Source organism: Fukomys damarensis, unplaced genomic scaffold, assembly GCF_012274545.1.
Source record: "Fukomys damarensis isolate Sample0158 unplaced genomic scaffold, DMR_v1.0_HiC HiC_scaffold_39, whole genome shotgun sequence".
Classification (NCBI taxonomy): Eukaryota; Metazoa; Chordata; class Mammalia; order Rodentia; family Bathyergidae; genus Fukomys; species Fukomys damarensis.
The window spans coordinates 113,385,615-113,396,024 of NW_022900951.1; positions in this window are offsets into that span (position 1 = coordinate 113,385,615).

The window sequence follows — 10,410 nt, forward strand, 5'->3', positions numbered from 1 at the left end:
CTCGAGACATGACAGGTCTTGGTTCTCATTTTTCCCCTTGTCCCTGCCCTCCCTTCACCCCCTCCTCCCCTCCCCATTTACAAACACTTTATTTCCATTTTTTCTCATATTTTCCCTTATTACCTTTCCCCTACCCTTCCCACTTTCCCTACACCTTTAGCCCTTTTCTTCCTATTTCACATTGTCAATTATCTCATTAGGATCTTATGTACTACTATATTTTTCCACACTGAGCCATTTCTTAATGTTATCTCAGATCTAGGGTTTTAGCTCAATGGTAGAGTGGGTGATTAGCGTGCACAAGGCCATATGTGCAATTCCCAGCACCAAAAAAAAATTTTAGAAAGATAGCAGTTTAATGAGCAAAATATAACATGCCAAAAAGACATCTTATTAGAGTTAAAGCAGTAAACTGAACTATAAGCACAATAAACCATAATGAATTATTTCTCCTGAAGCATTGGCTTTAGTACAAAGACAAGTCAGAGCAATTGAAAATTAGTTATTACCTATTTTTATTACCTTCCAGTTAATAAAACACTTGAAGATTCTAATATTTTAATGCCTTGGATATTTAATGAATACATTTATACCACTCTATTGTAGTTCAGAGCAAGTAAATAAGCTACTACAGAAAATAACTAGTGATAGCATATGTGTTGTCACTTTTTTTCTATCAAATGACTATGAGTTTAAAACAGGCAAAGCCAGGTTATGTACACCTGGCTAAGTGCTGAAACTTTGACACGACTGGAACATTTACTAGTTCTAGGAATTTAAGTTTGTCTCTGTGCAATTATTAGCTGACTACAAGAAAAACTAAACAGTGACTTCAGCGGTATGTGAAACACAAGAATGCATCCTACACAGAGGGGAAGAAGTCAATCAACAGAACCTGTCCCTGAGAAAGCCATGACATTGGACTTGCTACACATAGACTAAACCAGTTATTTCCAACATGTTTCCAGAGATTTTTTTCCTTCTTCCTCTTCCTCCTCCTCCTCCTTTTCCCCTTCCTCCTCCTCCTCCTCCTTCTTCTTCATTAGGGTTTGAACTCAGGACCTTATGCTTCTGAGGCAGGCAGTGGCACCATTGAGCTAAAACCCCAGCCCTTCCCAGAGATTTTTTTAAAAGCTGGTCAGTAAATTAAAGAAATCATGAACATATTGTCTCACACCAGATAACATCAATCGACTAACGTTATAAGAAAGTACCAAATAGACATTTTAGAGATGAAAATTACATTTACGGAAATGGAAACTTCCTATATGGAAACCAACAACAGGGTTGAACAGGCAGAACAAAGAGTCAGTGGGCTCGAAGAAGGGCAATTGAGATTACCCAGGCTAAGGAACAGAAAGAAAAGACAAGGAAGGAAAATGAATACACCCTCACAGCCCCAGACAAAACATTCTTGTGGGATACTGTAAGGCATGTTATCACATGGAATTTCCAAAAGATGGTGAAAAAGAGAATGAGAAAGAATATTTGAAGAAATAAGGGCTAAAAACTTAAAATTGAATATTCATTTACATGTTCAAGAACCTCAATAAAGTTATTCACACCTAAGCACACCCTTACCACAATGTGAAAATATAAGGGCAGAGAGAGTTGCAAAAGCAGTAAGAGAAAAACAATTCCTTGAATAAGAGGCAATCTAGATAACATCGTGAGCTGAGCTTCCATCAGCAGCAGAGCCAGGGGGATGACACTTCAATGCTATAAAGGTACTACAAGAATTCTCTGTCAGGAAAAACTACATGCAATAAATGAAGGAGAAATTAGGACGTTCTCAAGTAAACAAGAACTGATAGAATGCAAAGATAGCAAATTTGCACTGGAAGAAATACTAAAAAGATCTCTCTGGGATGAAATGAAAGGACAGAAACTTGAATGTACATTAATAAATAAAGAGCAAGGACAAAGCTAATTACATAAGTACAGAACATAAATACACTTTTTTCTTTGTAACTTTTTCTCCTATCTGATTTGAGAGACAACTGCATTAAGCAAAAATTAGATGCCTATGTTCAAGGAATTACAGTGTAAATAAATATGTGATGTATATGACAATGATATCACACAGAAATAGGGATGGAATGGAATTCTGTACCAGCAAACATCTTTTTTTTATTGAAATTAAGATGGCATTGATGTGAACTACATTATTACAAGTCTAGACTATTAATTGTAATTCCCAGGTAAAGTATTTAAAAATTAGTTCAAAATATATATTAGCAGGAAAATAAAATTTAAAAGCATCCAGATTGAAAAGAAGAAGTCAAACTACTTCTGCTTACAGATCTATTGCTACGGAAAAAGAAAAAAGAAAAACTAGTAGTGCTAAATGAGTTCAGTATGATTTCAGGATAAAAGACCGTTTAATATGCAAAAATGAATTATATCTCCATATAGCTATAATGAAAAGTCTGAAAATGAAATTAAGACTTTGCAATAGAATCAAAAGGAAGAAAATACTTAGGAATGTGGATGTTATGTTTAGATATGGCTCATCCTCCAATGTCTCACATTCTGGGACCTTGGTCCCCGGCAACAAGATGTTGGCGTTGTAGAGATAAGAAGCTAGACCTAGTGGAAGGCAATTAGGTCCTGGCAGCTCCACCCCAATGAGTAAGTGAATGCTGTCTCGAGGAAGTGAGTCAGATCTTGTGAGTCCAGACTAAGTGCGTTGTTATAAAGCAAGGCCACCTCAAGTGCTTTGCTCCCTCTGCATGTGGCTGCTTCTTTTCTACTTCTCTACCATACTGTGACACAGCCAGGAACCCTCACAAAGACTCTGGTGTCAAGCTGTGTGTGGCCTCCAGCCACCAGAATGATACATCAAATAAACCTCTTTAATTGAAAAGTGACTCTGCCTTGGATACTTGTTACAGCAACATGAAATAGACTATGGCAATCAACATAAAGATTGCAAAATTTACACCCTGATATTTATTAAAAAGTATTAAAAGAAATTAAAGTTTATTTAAGTAAATGAAAAGATATCTCATGTTGATTAGTTGGAAAACTTAATATTGTTAATATGACAAAACTCACCAAATTGGTACACAAATTGAAAACAATCACTATCATAACTCCTACTGGTCTCTTTATAGAAACTGACAGTCTGTTCTGAAAAATTCATGTGGAAATTCAAGGAACCCAGAAGCTCCCAAGCCATCTTTTTCGTTTGTTTTTGAGATATGGTTTTGCTATGCAGTTCAGGCTGGCCTTGACTTCACTATGTAGCCTGGGCCGACCTCGAATTTGCAGTGATCCTACCTCAGCTTTCCAAGTGCTGAGATTACAGGCACACACCACCCTACCTGGCCTCAAAACTATCTTGAGAAAGAAATACAAAGTTGGGAGATTCACACTTTCTGATTTCAAAATTTATTCCAAAGAGAAAATAGTCAAGACAGTGTGGTATCACCATAAGGATAGAAATAAGGATAAATGGAATAGAATTGAGAGTCCAGAATACATTCACGTATTCACAGCCAACTGATTTTTTTTCAGCTTTAATTTAGTTTATTGGTACATTTTAGGGATACAGTACAGTTACATTCATTGTTGGGAATTTGTACTTCATTTTTTCCCCTTGCCCCCCCTTCACCCCCTACTCCCCTCCCCATCTACAAATACTTTATTTCCATCTTTTCATTATCTCACATTTTTTTCTTTTCCCTTATTACCCTTCCCCTACCCATCCCACCTTCCCTACACCTTTAGCTCCTTTCTTCCCATTTCTAAATGTCAGTAATCTTATTAGGATCTTCTGTATTATTGCAGATTATTCATACCAGAGAAACTATTTGGTATTTACACATGTGTGCCTTATTTATTTCACTTAGGAGTATATCTTCAATATGTATCCATTTTCCTATGAATGAATCCATTTTCTCATTCTTTATGGTTGAGTAATATTCCATTTTATAGAAAAACCACATCTTCTTTATCCAGTTTCCATTGGATGGGCAAATAGCTGTTTCCAAGTTTTAGCTATTACAAACTGTGCCGCTATAAACATGGGTGCACATACTTCTCTGTGATATGATTCTTTTAGTTCTTTTGGAAAGATACCCAGCACAGGGATGGCTGGGTCAAATGGAACTTCCAGTCCAAGCTCTTTGAGGTATCTCCATATTAATTTACACAGCGGTTGCACCAGTCTGCACTCCCACCAACAACAGAGAAAGGTTCCTTTCTCCCCACAACCCTGCCAACACTAGTTATTGTGTGATTTCTTGATAGCAGCCATTCTTTGTGGGGTGAGGTGGAATCTCAGTGTTGATTTCATCTGCATCTCTCAAATGACCAGTGATGTGGAACATTTTTTCATATATTTACTTGCTGCTTTTACTTCTTTGTCTGAGAAATGTCTGTTCATTTTGGATGCCCATTTTTGAATCGGGTCTTTATATTTGGCGGGGGCTGATTGTTTTTAGTTCTTTATATATTCTTGGTAATAGTCCTTTGTCTGAGGAACAGCTGGTAAAAATTTTTTCCCACATTGTAGTTTGTCTCTTAGTTTTGCTGATGGTTTCTTTGGCAGTACAGAAGCTTTTTAGTAAGATGGGATCCCAGTTGTTGATTCTCTCTGCTAGTTCCCATGCTACTGAGGATTTGTTCATAAAGTCTTTCCCTATGCCAATGTCTTCTAGAGTTCTGCCTAATTTACCTTCCAGCAAGTTTAATGTTTCTGTTTTAATATTTAGATCTTTATAATCCATTTGGATTTTAATTTAGTACAGCCAACTGATTTTGATGAGTGCGCCAGATCCTTCCATGGGGAAAGAATAATCTTTTCAACAAATAGTGTTGGGACAACTAAATAACTACATGCAAAAGAACAAAGTTTTTTACCCGTTCATCATATACAAAAATTAACTCAAAAATGGATCAAAGATCTTTAGCCTATATAAAACTCTTCCAAAGAAAACAGGAACAAATCTTTTCTGCCTTAAATTTGGCAACAGATTCTTAGAGATGACATCAAAAACACAAGCAAAAAAGAAAGATCCATAAGTAGGAGTTCATCACAATTAAAAAGTTTTGCATCAAAGGACACTATTAAGAAAGTGAAAAGTCAGCCCAAAATTTGGTTGAACCTATCTGCAAATTATATATCTACTGAAAGACATGCACTTAGAATATTTAAAAAATGGTTACAACTCAATAAGAAAAAGACAATTTAAAAACAGGCAAGGAATCTGAATAAACATATCTACAGACAAAATATACAACTGGCACATGAAAAGAGGCTGAACATTATTAGCCGGGAGGGAAATGCAAGTCAAATCCACAATGAGATACTGATTCGTGTCCTCAGGATACACATAATCCAAAAGTGAGGTAAGGACCAGGGAGTGGAGTTCAGTAGTAGAGTGCTTGTCTAACATGTGTGAAGCCTGGATTAATCCCCAGCAGTGGGAAAAAAATAAAAGTGAGACAATAATAAACATCGGAGAACTCAGAGCTCTCGTGTACTGCTGATGGGGACATAAAATGAAGAGCCATTTGGAAAGCAGTTTTCAGTTCCTCAAAAAATTCAGCACAAAGAAGTGAAAGTGGCCAGGCGTGGTGGCGCATACCTGTAATCCCAGCACTGGGGAGGCTGAGGCAGGAGGATCGCTGTGAGTTCGAGCCCAGCCTGGGCTACATAGTGAGTTCCAGGTCAGTCTCAACTACATAGTGAGACCCTGTTTCAAAAAACAAAAACAACAAAAAAAGTGAAAGTGCTTCTCCACTCAAAAATGTATACATATGTTCAGAGCATCATGATTATAATAATGAAAAAGTAGAAACGTGGGCCAGGGGTTCAGCTCAGTGGTTCCACTGCCTGCCTCAAAAGCACAAGGATCCAAGTTCTATCCCTGATACCCCACCCCCCAAAAAGTATAGAAACAACTCAAAGCCCTTCAACTGATGAATGAGCAAAAAAAATACCATACTATTTGAAAAAATATATATCATACTACTTGGGATACTATTTGGCTATAAAAGTGAATGAAGTACTGATACATGCTGCAATGGGGATGAATTATGCAAATACTATGCTAAATAAAATAAACCAGACACAAGAGGCCACACATTGCATTATTCCATTTATATGAAATATGTAGAGTAGGAAAAACCATGCAGACAGAATGTATTCTAGTAATTTCCAGGGCCTGTAATATGAGGATAGGGCAACTGAGACTGACTCGGGGTTATAAGAATATTCCTCAGTTAGAGAGTGGCAGTGCAGTATAATAAGACCACTGACTGGTTCATATTTTAAAGGTACATTTAATGTATGGGATCTATATCTCAATCAAAATTTAAGGGAAGAGAGAATAAAGAAAATAAAGTTTTGTTATGTTCCCTTTTGCTGCAATCAAGTTTTACTGCAAAGGGTAATCCATTTCTCCACTATAAAAAAAAAATACCTTCTAGTGACATCATAGCATGACTTTTATTTCTAGAAGGAAGAACAGGTTGCAGGAAGTTAGTACAATTGGCAAGGGGGCATGAAATAGGGTATATCAAATTTAAGTTTAATGATCACCTAGACCACGGGTAAGCTCAGTAGCTTTGTAGCAAAGGTGCATATGGAATACAAGTTCTGAGAGACATGCCAGGGAAAGTAAAAGGTGGTGACAAATGTGGGAGCCAACAGTCCTAGTTTGCCAGGAACTGGAGGATTTCCTGGGGCACAGAACCTGTAGTGCTCAGTCTGGGAATAACTTGGGCAACACAGGATTTTAGGTCGATCTAGCTAGATTATAAACAGTTGGGCCAATGCCCTGACTCTAAACTATTCGTGGACTGGTGTATGCCTAGATCTGTCCAAAAAAGCTCCTGGGTATCTGCAAAGCACTAGAGACCAAAAGGGAACATCCCTGGGTTCCAGTGCTCAATTACTTCCTTTTAGCACCCTACATACAAGAGGATGATGAGGCTGGGGGCTAAAATTTTTCATTTGTGGAGATCGGAAAGAAATGAAGGAACTCTTACACTAGATGATACCCTGATTCCACCCATTATTTTCATGCCTTTTGAACTCAAAAATGGCCAATGATATGAATGGAAGGGAAAATTCCTGTGCACTCTCATGCAGAGGAAGATCTTTACTTAAAGTGAAAATGACAAATATAATTTCCTTGTATCCACTTCTAACTCTATGAAGTAGTTACTTGTATTATCCCCATTTTAGGTATAAGGAAACTAGTACACAGCCAGGTTAAGTAGCTCACCGAAGATTACACACCTAAAGGTTCTTGAAGTCAAGGATTCAAACCTTCTGGCTCCGGAGTCCAAAGTCTTAGCCACTATGCTAAGTTGTATCCTCATGTGAGATGTGCTGTGAGTGGACAAAGAAACACAGACTAAAAGGACAGGGCAAGCGAGAAAGGGCTTGTATCAAAGACAGCAATTCTGATAAATTACCTTCTCTGTCCTCTATGGACAACCAATTCATGACCCATAATCTTTCCCCACCTGAGGTGAAACTTAGAAGACTTTTGTGCAGATAATCTTTCCCCACATCTCTAATTCAAGATGCATACACTTCTGGCCTTTGTTGAAAAGGGGAATGTACAATTTCCAAAGAGATACACGTGAACACTTGAGCCTGAAATATTCCATTTTTTCAGAAGGATTGAAATCTTAGAGTCATGATTTGACTTGACTGCAGCAAGTCAATGCATTGTTTTAAAATGGCACTGATGATAATGGTAGGGCTCGGATAGTGGAGTATAGTAAGGATCAGCCACTATGCACATTAAAGGAAAACATAAAGCTATTTCCAGTGGAAATTCTCAGAAACACTATAGGAAATTAATATGAGTGACTGGCATAATCTCACCTAATAAACCAGGAGCAGGTGTCTGCTAGTTCTCCAGTCAAAACAACCTAATAAGATTAGTCTATACCATATCCAGGGCTTAGGGATTGCATGGCTTAGGGTAAATAGGATTCAGTTTTCATTAAGCAGATAAATAAATAAGAAACTTTCTGCTGAAATATTTTCTCTCATTCAGTTAGCATTTGTCTTGAGTGCCTACTATGTGCCAGGAACAGCACTAAGTGTTAAGCGTTCAGAAACAAAGGAGACAGAGTCTTTGCCTTTGTGATCTTAGGCTATTGAGTAAACACCCTGGGAAAAGCTATTGTTAATACCTCATTATTTTAAAAAGTATCTTTTAATCTCCCCTCTTTCTACACTGACTCTAAAATAGTCTCCTGTTTGTCTCTCCTCCCTACCACCCATTCTCCACACCTAGGGCCAGTCTTCATGTATTATATCCAGAGTAGACATACCGTTCATCATGTACCGCCTGAAAATCTCAGTCTCCCCACAGCAATAATATCATTAGCCTAAATAAAATCTCCAAGACATGGACACCTTAGCAGCAATGGAATTCGCTAACCCACACAGAGCTAGCAACATAGTACAGACAACACATAGCACTTACAACATGCCAGGCACTGTTGCATGAGCTTTCTACAAAATCAATTGTCTGGATCCTCACCACTCTCTGAACTAGGTGTACCATCATTAGCTTTATTTTACTAACACAGAGACTGAGGCATGGAGTGGTGAAGCAGCTTCTCCACAAACACTCAGCTAGTAAGTTTGAGTGCTGGGATTCGAATACCTTTGATTACAAAGAAATTCTTCAAGGTATAGAACTTCTGTAATAAATTTTTGAAAGTTCTATAGCAGAAAATATGGAAGAAAACATTTTTGGCTTTGTCAGATTCATATGCACAATATAGCCCCAATATTATTACTACACACAGCAGACACAAATGGATAAATAAAAAAACGTTTAAAAGACTTCAAAGACAAAAACCCAAATGCTAACAAAGATTATCTCTGATTGGTGAAATAACATATAATCTTTTTCCTTCCTTTCTGATTTCTGTATTTTCCAAGTATCGTATAATGAATATGTACTGCACTTATAATATGAAATTAGTCAATATCTTTTCAGTGGCGTATGGATTTTAAATATTCCCTGGAATTCAATGGGATCAAAGAACCTTTTCAATAAGTCGAACGTTCTTTTCCCATAACCTACACATCACTGTAACAAGCAAGAAACATCCAAGTTATCCCTGGTGTGTTACCTATTTAATAGAACAATTTCTTATACTATTTTATACTATTCATAAGGATTTGACATTGTGAATTTTAACAAGGATGGCTTTTAGGCAAGTGCTGCAAATAACATTATGACAATCAACTTGTTTTGCCATACACTTTAGAAAAGACATGGATTAATTGAAAATTTATATGCAATAGCATGTGAGTAATTATATGTACTAAGCCAGATTTACTTATGATAATAGACTTAATTGGAAAATTCTTTAGTGTACAATTTTAATAAGGACATTAAAGAAATTGAGAAATTTGAAGAACATCTAATCATTTCTGAATTATAATTGTAAATGAGTGCAGATGACCTAATCTGCTTACGTAAATGATAATTATTAATTTAGCAATTGTACAAATGAGCTCAAAACACTGGCTACAATAATTACAATACAAGCCAATAACTTTCTCATCTGCCATTTGCACAAATGATTAAATTATATGAGAAATGTTTTGTCTATACTTTAAAAGCTAATGTACATTTAAGAATCCAGGGAAATTATTAGTGTAATTAAAATTAATAGGCATACATAAATATGGAAAACAAACAGCGGGATTTGTAAAGCTTGAAGAAAGAACACTTCATTCCACTTTAAGTACTAATATCATGCATCTTTCATTGTAAATGTAATGAATAATAAATCACTGGAAAAAATCCTCTCATTTTCTGTAGTAAGTTACCATCTATGGTACTGGTTTTTAAAAGCATTTTGCACTTAAAGCTTTTCCTCAAGAATAGTATTTTCTCATTCACATCTCATCACAGATAATTTTACACTTGGAAAATAATGCTAGATATTGTTCAGTTAATCAAGGGCACTAAGTGGGAGCCCAAGGTAATTTTCATAGAGTCTTTAAAAGCCAAATACGTTTCATTATAGTTATTGTGATTCATTCCTGTTGAGTTTGTACAGAAAAGAAATTGGGGGAGGGGGTATAAGAAAAGTACAGCTATTTATGAAGGGATTATGCGCAAAAGACGCGGACAGCCAAGGAGCAACAGAGCCCAGGAGGTTTCAGAAATGGTGGTGGCAAAGGAGCAACGGGGCACCAACAGTGGCCTGGGGTCTGGCGGGCAGAGCCTGTTCCTCTGTGAGGAAAAGAACCCCCAGAGATTCTCATCACCCGCGCTAATCAGCAAGCGCTCTAGAGACTCTCCCGGTTTTCTCACCCAAATCGCTGCAGTTTCACCGCGGTGTCACCCGCCAGGCCCTGGGTGGGGAAGGGCTGGGAAGGGCTGGGGAGGGCTCGGGATTTTGAGTGGGTGG